The sequence below is a fragment of the Mobula hypostoma genome, chromosome 5 (assembly GCF_963921235.1).
Source record: "Mobula hypostoma chromosome 5, sMobHyp1.1, whole genome shotgun sequence".
Classification (NCBI taxonomy): Eukaryota; Metazoa; Chordata; class Chondrichthyes; order Myliobatiformes; family Myliobatidae; genus Mobula; species Mobula hypostoma.
This window is the reverse complement of record NC_086101.1, coordinates 158,785,005-158,799,092: the sequence shown is the minus strand read 5'-3', so window position 1 is coordinate 158,799,092 and position 14,088 is coordinate 158,785,005. Positions and strand designations below refer to the sequence as shown.

General features: G+C 37.7%; 1 protein-coding gene across 1 annotated transcript in view; it reads left to right on the top strand.

Annotated features, from left to right (window-relative positions):
• Nucleotides 1-1,882: 1,882 nt before the first annotated feature.
• znf366 (zinc finger protein 366) overlaps nt 1,883-14,088 on the top strand; it is a 50,696-nt gene continuing 38,490 nt past the window's right edge. Inside the window, exon 1 of the mRNA XM_063047673.1 lies at nt 1,883-2,018. The gene's annotated coding sequence lies outside the window, so the exon portion shown is untranslated. The remainder of the gene's footprint in view (nt 2,019-14,088) is intronic.

Genomic DNA, 14,088 nt, shown 5'->3' with positions numbered 1-14,088 from the left:
TCTGTACTGGGTCCAGTGTTGTTTGTCATATACATTAATGATCTGGATGATGGGTGGTAAATTGGATTAGTAAGTATGCAGATGATATTAACATAGGTGGCGTTGTGGATAATGAAGTAGGTTTTCAAAGCTTTCAGAGAGATTTAGGCCAGTTAGAAGATTTGGCTGAAAGATGGCAGATGGAGTTTAATGCTGATAAATGTGAGGTGCTACATTTTGGTAGGACTAATCAAAATAGGACATGCATGGTAAATGGTAGGGCATTGAAGAATGCAGTAGAACAGAGGGATCTAGGAATAATGGTGCATAGTTCCCTGAAGGTGGAATCTCATGTGGATATGGTGGTGAAGAAAGTTTTTGGTATGCTGGCCTTCATAAATCAGAGCATTGAGTATAGGAGTTGGCATGTAATGTTAAAATTGTACAAGGCATTGGTAAGGCCAAATTTGGAGTATTGTGTATAGTTCTGGTCTCCAAATTATAGGAAAGATGTCAACAAAATAGAGAGAGTACAGAGAAGATTTACTAGAATGTTACCTGGGTTTCAGCACCTAAATTACAGAGAAAGGTTGAACAAGCTGGGTCTTTATTCTTTGGAGCGTAAAAGGTTGAGGAACTTAATAGAGGTATTTAAAATTATGAGAGGAATAGATAGAGTTGACATGGATAGGCTTTTTCCATTGAGAGTAGGGGAGGTTCAAACAAGAGGACATGAATTGAGAGTTAGGGGGGAAAAGTTTGGGGGTAACATGAGGGGGAACTTCTTTACTCAGAGAGTGGTAGCTGTGTGGAACGAGCTTCCAGCAGAAGTGATAGAGGCAGGTTCGATATTGTCATTTAAAGTAAAATTGGATAGCTAGCTGAGAGTAAATGTTCGGCACGGACTAGAAGGGCCGAGATGGCCTGTTTCCGTGCTGTAATTGTTATATGGTTATTTGGTTATATGGAAACTGCTTAAGGAACGTGAGCACTTTCTCACAATAGAAGTAAATAAGTGTATTGATCATTTTAGTATCTAAATTGCATGGTTTCACTGAACTGTGATTTACTGGGACACATATGTAACGAACTAAAATCTAGAAATCTGCAAGCCTGTTGAATATTAATTAATTTTTGTGCATGATTTTAGAAACAAATAGGCATGGGGTCCAAACACAGAAAACTTGTAGATGTTGCACATGCTAAATCACTTGTGTTGTCCATGTCCATGTAATTTATTTTTGAATAAGTCTTTAATTTATCTTGTGTTTTTATGTTGATTTGGAGGTATAATATTTACTTAACCAGGTTGTAATTAGTTAAACGTTGTAAAATTTACCATATCCCTTTACATCTGCTGTAACTTGTGAATTCAAGAGCAGCTTACTATAAGCATAAATCACTGTTCATTAACAATAAAAAAACCCACAATAAATGCAATTATAAACATTAATCATGTTCCTTTTATATAATGATAGTGATCCTGTTGATGCCATAATATTCTGTGTACATTATTGAATTAAATTATGTTGATCATTTGAAATGAGGATCTTCAGCTTTTGATGTAAAACTGAGATTGAAAATGAATGCTTACTATTAATAACATGGGTACAAGAGATTTTAAAATGCTTTTTGTTCACTAGATTATGCTTAAACTCTCAACTTTCTATAAAAATAACAAACTGCTGTAAGCAAGCAGTGCCCCAATCTGGGCTGGGAATGAAGGTTCAAACTTCTATCTAATTTCCTTTTTTGTTGTTTCCATATGAATCTCTTTTTTTTCTGAGAGAAAGATGACTATCTGGAGTTTCCTTATTTTTTTGCAGGAAGTCAAAGGGCTGTTGGCTTCCTCTCCCCTCCCTTCCTTCCTTTTTTTCCGAAGGTACTCATCTGAAAAAAAAGAGAACGAAGTAATTCTGTTCCTGTTCTCTTTCTTGGGTAGTTTCAAACTCTGACGCGATTAGTACCTTCTTTTAATCAAATCTATGTGTGGAGGCTGTGAGAAGCAGGTAGCCAGACACCACTTTATAGGCTCACTGGTAAGTTTCACAGAAAAATTCAGATTTAATTTGTTTCACAGTAAGTTTCAGATTTAATTTGTTTCACAGAAAAATTCAGATTTAATTTATGTTAATTGAAAGGTAATATCCTTGTGATTTTTAGTCTGACAAGGTATACTTGTCTAATGAATGCGGCTAATTAGAAACATCTAAAACCTATCGAAATGCACATATTGCTATATAGCTTGATGGTTTGGTGAGACTTTCGTCATTTGGAAAATAATAGTTCATAAGGATAATATGTTTTTAGAAAAGAAATAACAGAGAATTGTCAATAAGTTCTGGGTGAAGTGCAGTAGATATTCTGTTTTTTCTTTAAAAACTGATATTGCATATCTTACATCCTTCTCAAAAAAATTTAGATCAATCTGCATGAAAGACCAGCTCTTCAGCAAGTACTTCTTGCATCATTCAGTCGCAGTGATTTAAGTCAGGTCTTCAAAACTACATTTTCATGGTTAGAAACAAAACTGCGCCCATGATTTAGGATGGTCCCAAAAATAATTGTAGCATTTGAAATTTTTAAATTTACAGATGTCTTACTTATTTTTGCCAGTTTAAATAAACCAGCAAAGTAATAGTAATTGCATCATTTGTAGGCAAGTGGTGTATTGTGATGGATTAATATTCATTTTGATAAATGGTCTCAAAGGTTTTGAAATTACCTGATTTTGTATAACATTAATGCAGAGAGCCACACAAAACTTACATTATCTAATACATTCATTCATGAAATCTTGTTGAAATGTGCACATTCCATTTCAAAAATTCATGAAGTGGGTAGAAATAATTTTAATTAATATTAATGCTTAAGCACAATGTATCTAAACTGTTTAAACAATCTTTTCTTTTCTGAAGACATATTACTTAAAATAAAACTTAAATAATTTGGAATATTTTTCTAATTTATATTTTAAAATAATCGTAAAATAATTTGGGTAAAGACTGCACACACACACATGCATTCTCTCTCTCTCTCGCGCGCGCACACACACACACACACACACACACACACACACACACACACACACACACTTACAAAAGATTCCCAATAATGTACATAATAGAAATAATTATTCAGTGGCATATATTTGCAGTTTTGCTTCAAATGCAGAAGAGCAAATTGAAACTAAAAGACTTAAAAGCAGGAAGTGTTAATCCATTTATCAGCAAATAAAGGTACATTCCCAGAGCAGCAGCAGAAGTCTTGTCTCTGCTGTGGAGAGTATCACATTCAAACCAGCAGAGAAGCCTTCTCAATTTCACTTCTCTATTTCAGTAAATCTTTTTCAAAACACATCACAGATTTTCCACTGATAAATTGACTGTCAATATTTTAATATACTGAGATGTTAGTCCATAAATTTCCACAGCAGATCCTGCACAGCCAGTATTGGAAGAACTTTTGCAATTGCCTATTAATGCACTATTTCACAAGAACTTCAAATAGAATAAAATGTCTGTCTCATAAAGATATTATTTTCTAAGTGGATAAGCACATTGACATACAATGTTAAAACATCTGCAATCGAACAACGTATTTCATTCCATATGATCCACTTTGGAATTAATCAGAGACATGATCAGGAACTACATAAATTGAAGCGATACACACTAAAAGCTAGAGGAACTCAGCAGGTCAGGCAACATCTATGACAAAGAGTAAACAGTTGATGTTTCGGGCCGAGGTCTTTCTTCAGTACTGAGTTTCTCCGCATTTCGTGTGTGTTGCTTTGGATTTCCAGCGTCTGCAGATTTTCTCATGTACATGAATTGACGTTTATTACTTTTTTTAGAAGTTCTGCTCTGGTAATTATTTATGACAACAATGTTAATGTAATAAGGAAAAACAGATTCTCACTTCTGTAATATTTCTGTATACAAGCAGATTCACTCTCCCAGGACATGACTATTTGGTCACTGACACCCCATTCCACCACCATAAGTATTTGTCATTCTGACCCTTGACTCCTACACCGAGGGGTACGAGGGAAGTAGGCACATGGGCACGCCATGCTGACATGGAAGTATGTTGCTCTCTTTTCAAAGCTGCTGGATCCAAGTCCTGGAATTGTCTCCACACTCCCCCCCCCCCCCACCACCCCATAATCTTGTAGGAGAACTTTCACTGCATTGTTTAAGGAAAGTGATTTACTTTTATCTTAGAGGTGTAGAATAAACACTAGCCTTGCCAGTCAGGAACCTGTTCTGAAGAAATGATTATAAAGCAAATACAATGCATAGATATTAAACTGTGTTGGTAATGGATGCATTGCAATATTTTTGAGTAATTATTTACTTGTTTATTTTAAATGAGTTTTTAGATTCTCTCAACCATGATGTTCAGCAAGTATTGGAAAATATATTCAAATAAATAACACAAATAAGAAATGAAAATGTCACATTGAGTAAATAATGACACATAAAACAGGCAAAAACAAAAATATGATGAAAATCTATAAACTACATCTGGCATTCTTATTTTCAAAGTCTGTATTTATCTTCCTAGAACCTATGTTTTATTTAAGTTTCTACAATGTCTCTTTGTCATGTGTTATCTACGTGCTACATTGTCTCTGTGGTAACATTACCTTTTAGTTTGGAACAGTAGTTATATCTCCCACCTTATAGACATGTGCATGACCCAGCGTTGCTCTGGTGGAGGTACTATCTTAATCTGATGAAAATGACTCCCCCCACAATCCGGCTATGAGGAGCAATTGGTTTCCTGCACCGACCCCTCTCCCACAGCACCACTTCCCAGCTTCAACAAATAGTTCAAACAGACAAAAAGAAAGAACATGCTCAAAAATATTCCACGGGTCAGGCAGCTTCTGTGGAGAGGGAAAACGAAGTTATTGTGAACAGGTAATTACCAAATTTTGAGCAAATCGGCGGTCATTGACATCTTTCTGTGTTGCACAAGTTGCTTTTCTTTTACAAAATGTGGATGTTGCTGGCATCCATCTCTTGTCCATTCTTATTTGCCCCTAAACAAAGAGGTGAAGTAAATTGGTTACATTGGTGGGCCCACACCCTCCATTAAACCAGACAGTGTTGGGATGGCAGATTTCCTTCCCTGATGGACATCAGTGAACCAGATGTGTAGTATGATAGTTACCATCATTGAGAATAGCTTTATAAATGCAAATTTTAGTGAGAGGAAACCAATGAAGGTTCCCCAGATGGATTTCTAAAATGGCTGGTTTCTGCTCATGAGAGATTAAGCAGACTGAGAATATACTCTAAAGTTGGGGGACCTCATTGAAATGTAATTCTGGTGGAACTTGTCAGGATGAACATAGGGATTTTGTTTTCCCTGCCTGTGAAGTCTAGAACTAGGATCACAGTCTCACAATAAGAAATTGACCATTCAGAGTAGAGATGAGAAGACATTTCTTGACTCAGAGTTCCTTAAACGTTTGGAATTCTCTACCCAAACAAATTCGGTGTAAATCCATTCACCAAGTATATTAATGATTACTTTCTTAGAATTTAAGGGGTTCAAGGAAAATGAAGACAGAGCAGGAAACTGATGAACAACCAGTGGCTATCTTATTGAAAGGAGGAGCAAGCATGATTGCCTGAATGGTCTACCTCTGCTTCTAAATCTTAAGTATTTGTCATACTGCTATGGAGGGATTCAACATGTGCTTATCGATAGTCATAAAACTCTGGTTACTCTTCCAGTAACTATGGCACTATGCATCCATGTTCCTTTATATCCTCTAAACATCTGTATAGCTACAGTCTTGTTAACTGTGAAATATTAGTGATGTTTAGTAGTTGCAAAAGAGATTGTGTGTAGAAAAAGTATTTCTTTCCAGTATTTGATTTGTGGACTTTTTGAGAAAAGGGAAAGCCATAGGCACTTCGACACTAGGTTACTTTGTAAAACATGGTATTGGTCTTTGTTCATTTGCACTGATAGCCTTCAGCTCAGTACGAGGAAAAAGAGCCCACTCTACCATGAGATCTCAGCTACAGTGCTATATCAGCTCCATTTTGCCACTCTTTCTCAGATTCTCTTTTGATTGATCCCCGCTTTTTATATATCTCTGAATGAGCCACCCACATTCACAGATTTAAAAAGAATTACTTACCTCTGGGTAAAGAAATGTCTTGTTGCCTTAATCCAAATAGGTGACTTATTATCCTTATTGTATAATCCTTAATTCTCAATTGTTCTACCAGGAGATATATCCTCAACAAAACTGCACCAACTAGAGCGATTAACTGGTGTGCAAAAGACAACAAACTCTGCAAATACAAAATGAAAGAAATAATAAACAAACAAACAAATAAATAAATATGAAGAACATGAGATGATGAGCCCTTTAAAATAAGTACATAGATTGTGGGAACATTTCAGTGATGGGACAAGTGAAGTTGAGAGAAGTTATCCCCTTTGGCCCAAGAGCCTGATGATTGAGGGGTAATTTAATTTCATCAGGGAGAAGGTGGCAGAGTTTGTCATCAAAATATCAGTTAAAATTGATACCTGTACCCCGCTGGAAGTCCAAGAAGAGTGTAAGGCCATTGATGTTTCCATACCAGGCTGTGATGCATCTAGTTAATATACTCTCCATGACACATCTGTAGAAGTTTGTCAAAGTTTTAGATATCATGCTGAATCTTCACAAACTCCCAGTGAAGTAAAGGCACTGCCATGCTTTCTTCATAATTGCACTTACGTGCTGGGTCCTGGACAGGTCTTCCAAAATAATAACACAGGGGAATTTAAAGTTGCTGACCCTCTCCACCTCTGATCCCCCGGTGAAGACTGGCTAATGGACTTCTGATTTCCTCCTCCTGAAATCAATGATCAGTTCCTTGGTCTTGCTGGCATTGAGTAAGAGGGTGCTCAGCCAGATTTTCATTCTTCATCCTATATGCTGATTTGTCACCACCTTTGATTCAAACTACGACTGTGGTGTCATCAGCAAATCTGAATATGGTGTTGGAGCTGTGCTTCAATTCACCAAAATCTTGCTTTAAAATACAAACTCATGAAAGACACCATATCTTACTATAAATACAAGCCTGACCCAGTTTTAGAGTCAGAGTCACACAAATTATATCATGACCGATCCATTATTACTGATAGGACAATCCATAATAACCGTCCAGATATACTCGCACAGGATAAACAAGCAAGAACAACTTACTTAAAAACATTGCCATTCCAAAACCACATAACTTACAGAAATGGATAAATGAGAAATACTAGAAAGATGCTGAATTAAAAGAAGAAATTGAAAGACCATGGAACATGAACAGGGCATATATTGTCTCAGTAATAATATCTACAACTGCTATTATCCTAAAGTTATTACACAGTAGCATTAAATATTTTTCCTAGGCAGTAATATTTGTAAATCTCAAGAAAGCCACAATACTAAACATCACTAGAATAGTCTGAAATTTCCTAGCAATTGAGAAATGAGTGTGTTTTGCTCTGCATGTGCCTCAGGTTTTACCAGCTTGAGCCCTCAATAAATAAGAAAATAATAAATAAATAAGCAATAAATTTCAAGAACATGAGATGAATTGTCCATATGTTGTGGGGACAGTTCAGTGATGGGGTGAGCGAAGTTGAGTGAAATGCTCCTCATTGGTTCAAAAGCCTGATGGTTGAGGGGATATAACTGCTCCTGAACTTGTTGGTGTGGGTCCTGAGGCTCCTGTACCTTCTTCTTGATGGTAGCAGTTATGAGAGAGCATGACCTGGGTGGTGGGGATTCTTCATGATGGACGCTCCTTTCTTGCAACAGCGCTGTGTGTAGACGCACTCAATGGTGGGGAAGGCTTTACCCGTGATAGACTGGGCCGTATCCACCACATTTTGTAGGATTTTCTGTTCAAGAACATTGGTGTTTCTATACCAGGCTGTGATACAACCAGTCAATATACTCTCCACTGCACATCTACAGAAGTTTGTCCAAGTTTTAGATATCATGCCAAATCTTTGCAATCTTCTAAGGAGGTAGAAGCACTGCCATTACTTCTTCATAATTGCACTTACGTGCTGGACCCAGGACAGATCCTTTGAAATGATAACATCGAGGAATTTAAAGTTGCTGATCCTCCCCACCTCTGATCCCCCGATGAGGACGGGTTCATGGACCTTCAGTTTCCTCCTCCTGAAGTCAATAATAAGCTCTTTGGTCTTGCTGGCATTGAGTGAGTGAGTGATGTTGGGGCACCACTCAGCCAGATTTCCAATCTCCCTGCTATATTCTGATTTATCACACCTTTTATTCGGCCAATGACAGTTGTGTCATCTACAATCTTAAATATGACAATGGAGCTGTACTTAGCCTCACAGTCATAAGTATAAAACAAGTAGAGCAAGGAGCTAAACACACAGCTTTGTGGTGCACCTGTGCTGATGGTGATTGTGGAGGAGATGCTGTTGCCAGTCCGAACTGACAGGGGTCTGCAACTGAGGGAATCAAGGATCCAGTTGCACAGAGATATTGAAGCCTAGGACTTGAAGCTTATAGATTAGTTTTGAGGGGATCATAGAATTGAATGCCGAGGTGTAATCAATGAAAAACATCCTGATATATGCACCTTCACTATCCAGTTTTCCGGGGTTGGGTGAAGAGCCATTGAACTGGCATCCGATGTGGACCTGTTGTACCGGTAGGCAAACTGGAATGGATCCAAGTCTCCTCTCCGGCAGTAGTTGATATGTTTCATCGCTAACCTCTCAAAGCACTTCAGTACAGTAGATGTAAGTTCTACTGGATGATTGTCATTAAGGCAGGTTACCACATTCTTCTTAAGTACCAGTATAACTGAAGCCTGCTTGAAGCTGCTGGATACCTCAGACTGCCAAAGCGAGAAGTTAAATATATCAGTGAAGATTCCAATCAGTTGATCAGCACAAGTCTTTAGTTCTTGGCCAGGTACCCCGTCTGGGCTGGAAGCTTTCTGTGAGTTCCCCTCCTGAAGGACGCTCTCAAGTCAGCTTCAGAGGCTGAAATCACAGGGTATTCATGGACTGTGAGATTTCGTGGAAGTGCCTCTATGTTTTGGCAGTTAAAGTGAGCATAAAATCCATTGAGCTCATCTGGGACTGAATCCTTGTTGGCACCTTTGTTGCTTGATTTCACTTGAGCTATGGTGCAACTAAAGCTCTGTAGAAAGAGAGCAGGACCTTCTTACTCTGAAACCTCAATAAAAGCCAATGTATCAATTGCTTCCACAGATGCTTATTGTTAATTTTTTGTAACCTTCATATCAGAGTTCCACATTTTATTAATATGTTTTAGACTTTCAATTTCCTCGGCATTCTCCTTGAGTAAAGTGGGAACCTTTTAGCTTTCTCATATATTGCTCCATATGATCATATATTCCAGACTAATCATTTAATTGATCTGTAAAACTTTGTGGTCTTTTGTAACTCCTTAATGCAATTTAGGTGGTCAATGGTCACAGGCTGAGAGTGCAGAGGTATATGAAATTTCAGGGTCTATTAGTTTAGCAGAAAAAATACAGTACGATAACTAATATCCCAACCATTGAGCATACCTACATGAAACACTGTCACAGGAAAGCAGCATCCACCATCAGGGACCCCCACCACCCAAGACATGCTCTTTTCTCAAAGAAGGTACAGGGGCATCAGGCCTCACATCGCCAGCTTCAGGAACAGTTATTACCACTCAACCATCAGGTTCTTGACCCAAAGGGGATAACTTCACTCAACTTCACTTGTCCATTCATTGAAATGCTCCTACAACCAATGCATTCACTTTCAAGGACTCTTCATCTCATGTTCTTAATATATATTGTTTATTTATTTATTATTTTTCTTTCTTTCTTTTTGTATTTGCACAGTTTGTTGTCTTTAGACTCTGGTAGAACACCCAAGTTGGGCAGACTTTCACTGATTCTCTTATGGTTACTATTCTATAGATTTATTGAGTATGCCCACAAGAAAATGAATCTTAGGGTTGTATATGGTGACATATGTGTATTTTGATTATAAATATACTTTGATCTTTGAACTTTAAAAAGTTTTTAAGTGGGGCCTCAAACAAACAACTAAATAGATACAGAGAAAATATTTTTTATTCAGCACAACAAAATCTGTTATTTTTTATTGGAGAGCAGAAAGCGTTATTGAAACTGTGTATTGTTTGTTGGAGCTCTAAACCACTGGCTATAAAGCTGTCCTCGTCAAAACAGTTGTTTGGAGTCACTATAAATTTGGAGAATAAAAAGAAATCCTAATAAAACACAATAAAAGTAACTTACTGCCCTGGATGAGGAAAGAATCCTGTCATGAAACAGCAATTTTGGAGGAGACAGGTTTTATTAACACATTAGAGAGGCTCTGTAAGAGATGAAGCGCTGAAGCAAATAATACTCCTTGCTTCTATACATAATCACTGCTTAGCAAGAAAGCGCTATGAGATTTGGGAGACAAAGCTAAGAAGATAATGATTAGGCAGAGTTATATCTGTAAACTCAGTCAACTGAAATGTTGATTTCCTTAAGTTTCAGACTCTTGTATTTTTGGCACATGACTGAAAGCATTCCTTGTAATTGAATAGGCTTGTTTTGTTTTGACAATATATCAATTCCAATGGACTACAGAGCTCAACTTTAACTCATGAAGAATATATAAGAGCATTAACCAGTTTTAAAGGGAAGCATCAGTTTATTGGTGCACCACTTTGACACGATAAGTTTAAACCAACCTATGTTCTCATATGAGAGATCATGTGGAATGCTCCTCAGAAGTATCAGCCTCTGAATAAGAGAGAATGGGAAAGTCAAATGTAAGGCAATTGCAGGAAATATTACATTGAAAATGGGACCTGCTTAGATGGGAACCATGTCAGGATGGACCAGCTTAGATGGGGACCATGTCAGGATGGACCAGCTTAGATGTGGACCATGTCAGGATGGACCAGCTGGCCCAAAGGGCCTGTTTCCATGCTATCTCACTCTTTGACTCTAAGCAGGGGAGCCATAGTGAGGGAGTGGGAGAAGGAAGAGGGGAGGCAGAGAGACAGGGAAGAATGTGAGGAGCAGAAAAGCGGGAGAGGGAGAGAAGGAGTGAAAAGGAGAGAGTGAGAGTGGAAGAGAAAGGGAGAGCGTGAGGGGAGGGAGGGAGAGAGAGGGGGAAGAGAGGGGGATAGGGAGGAGGGAGGAGAGGAGGGGGAGGGAAGGGGAGAGGTAGGAAGAGGGGGAGTGGTAGGGAAAGCGGGAGGGGGAGCAGAAGGAGAAAAGGGGCAAGGACAGGTAGAGTGAGTGGGAGAGGGTTAACAGTGAAGGAGATAGAATACAAAAAGATTGAGAATTTGAAAGATGTTAATGTGTAGAAAAGAGAGAATTTAAGATAAATAAGGGACAGATAAATACAGAAATGTTCAACAGGAAAAGAAATGGAAGTGGAGAACGTAAGATACAATTGTTCTGCATATATATATGCACTTCATATGCAAATATACTGTATGTTTGCATATTTATTAATTAATGAAAGGCTTAAAAATCAATTCAAGGGTGAATTGGAGTTGGATTTGTTAGTGGACTATTTAACTGACATTGCTGTTTAGTTGCCTGCCACAAAGAAATGTCGGATTTGTGTCTCCTGACGTTTTCATCAGCTTATTAGTAAAACATTTGGTTACCCAGATTTGAGATGGATGGAAAGGTTGATAGATCAGAAGATAGGAGTTTTGATTTGTTGGTTTCATTGGAAAACATCATTTCTGTGGGCCATGTCTGCAAAAGCATGTCTCAAATCAATAAAACAGAGCAAGAAGATCTCAAGATTTCCTGAAGATATAAGAATCAGTATTGGAAAGCAACAAGATGATTTTCCATCATGATCAACAACGCAGAGTAGCTATGGTTTGTATGTGGAATGAATCAAACGCAAATGAACAGATGACTCATCTTTTAATCCTTTTTGGGTTTTCATGGATTGAAAAAAAGACTTAAAAAAAAAGGTAAAGTGTAACAGAGTTGAAATAGAATGAAAGGATAGAGAAAGATACAAACTAATTAATTTTGTTGCAGGCTTAGGAAGAAGTCATGAGAACTATTGGCATGATGAAAGTCAGTAATGGTCAAATACAAAATTAATTAACTTAATTCAAATTCATTATCAAAAATTACATTTTACTTGACAGGCCCTAGAACAAAATAAGGCCCTAAGGCAGAGAAGTAGAATTAGGCCATTCATTCCATTGAATCTGCTCTGCTATTCCATCATGGCTGGTTTTTTTTATCCCACTCGACCCCATTCTCCTGCCTTCTCTCCATAACTTTTCATGCTGTTACTAATCAAGAACCTATCAAGTTCTTCTTTAAATATACCTAACGTCTTGACCTCCACAGCCATCTGTGGTAACACATTCCACAGATTTGCAACTCTGGCTAAAAAAATTAATCATCATCTCTGTTCTAAAGGCATGCCCTCCTATGCTGAGTCTGCGCCCTCTGGTCCTATTCTCTCCCACTATAGGAAACATCCTCTCCACATCCACTTTATTTAGGAAATCACGTAAATGGAAGATTATGTGAGGGAGTTATGCACGTACCTCTCCCATTATTGTATTGGCTGTTGTATTTGTGCAAGCAAGGCACATTAGCCAATGCTGCCTCATTTTCACCGCAATGCTCCACATTCTGCTGTCTTTTATTTCAGAATTCCAAGATTCGTACAAAACTAAATCATGCACATTTTCTTTTCCAGATGCCTAAATGACATCCACACACCTAGACCTATGTATCAGAACATGTATAGCGGCATAGTGAGAGACAGATTAACATAATTAAATAATCAGACAAGTTTCAGGAAGAATCATCTTGATATTGTGGCATCATGACATGACGTGGTTTAGAACACTGTACCAGTTTTGTTTTTAGATAGGAATCCCCATAATGTTGTGCCCAATCAAGCTACCCTCCCGATGTAAATCAAAGTGCAATGTTATCATTTACATTGACATTCTCAATTGGATTGTTAATGCGAAAATCCAAGCAGAATTCACACGAAATGTACAGCACCAATTCCTAGCACTGAATGGTGTGCTGTAGATCAAAGTAGCAATAAAGTTTAATTTCTTCCTATGAAACTGAGACTTTGTCATGTTTTCAGTTGTTTTGTTAACAAATAAATTGTGTCAAGGGCCCAAGCAAAAGCAGACAAAAAACATGGATTGCTTTCCTACTGAGTTCTGCGGCAGATATGTGCAACTTGCAATGGCTTTCCCAGATGAGGATTTTCTATCTTTGCCAATGCTTTCATCCTGAACTACACCAATTAATTTTAAAAGGCACAGTAAGTGATAGAACAAACTTGCATAATGAATTCATTAGTAGAACTAAGTTAGAAAACAAGTTTTGAAATTGCTTTCAAATCAGATGATTTATTTTATTCCACTGATCCAGTTGTCTTGTGGTCATGCATACTCCTACAGACATAATGAAAGGATTATCTAAATCTAGGTTTCTAGTTAACATTTCAGTTTGCAGTATCTTTAGGCAGCCTTGTCTGCTGATAGATCATGGTGGAAATCAGAATGACTTTGTGATACTTTAAAGTGTTGGTCAGTAAAGCATGCCAGAGCATCTGATTCTTAGCTAGGGAGGCCCTATTAGCAACAGTACAACACCAGAAAATGGCAATTTTGCTGTCAGTGATCCTGCACCGGATGTTAGCAGGAAGAACTAGTAGAAATGAAGATCATGTTATTTTCTTTTTCCATCTTCCTCTATCCTCCCAAAGAAACCGTGGCTCTGGACTGAAAACAAAACCATTTATTCTGCCATCTGGTTTAGTGCTGCCTGCAGATTTTGAACAGCATTTATTATAGTTCTGTATCCTCTTCACAATGAACAGAACTGAACTGATCTCCATGGAAAATTACCAACAACTTCCAAACACCTGAGTAAACTCCCTCTATTTCTTCCCTTCTAACCAGTCTTTTATTCAATTTGTATAACCACTCTTCTTTGATGGTCTGCTTTGAATATGAAATCAAAGACTTTTTGAAAGACAACATGCACCACATAACATAAT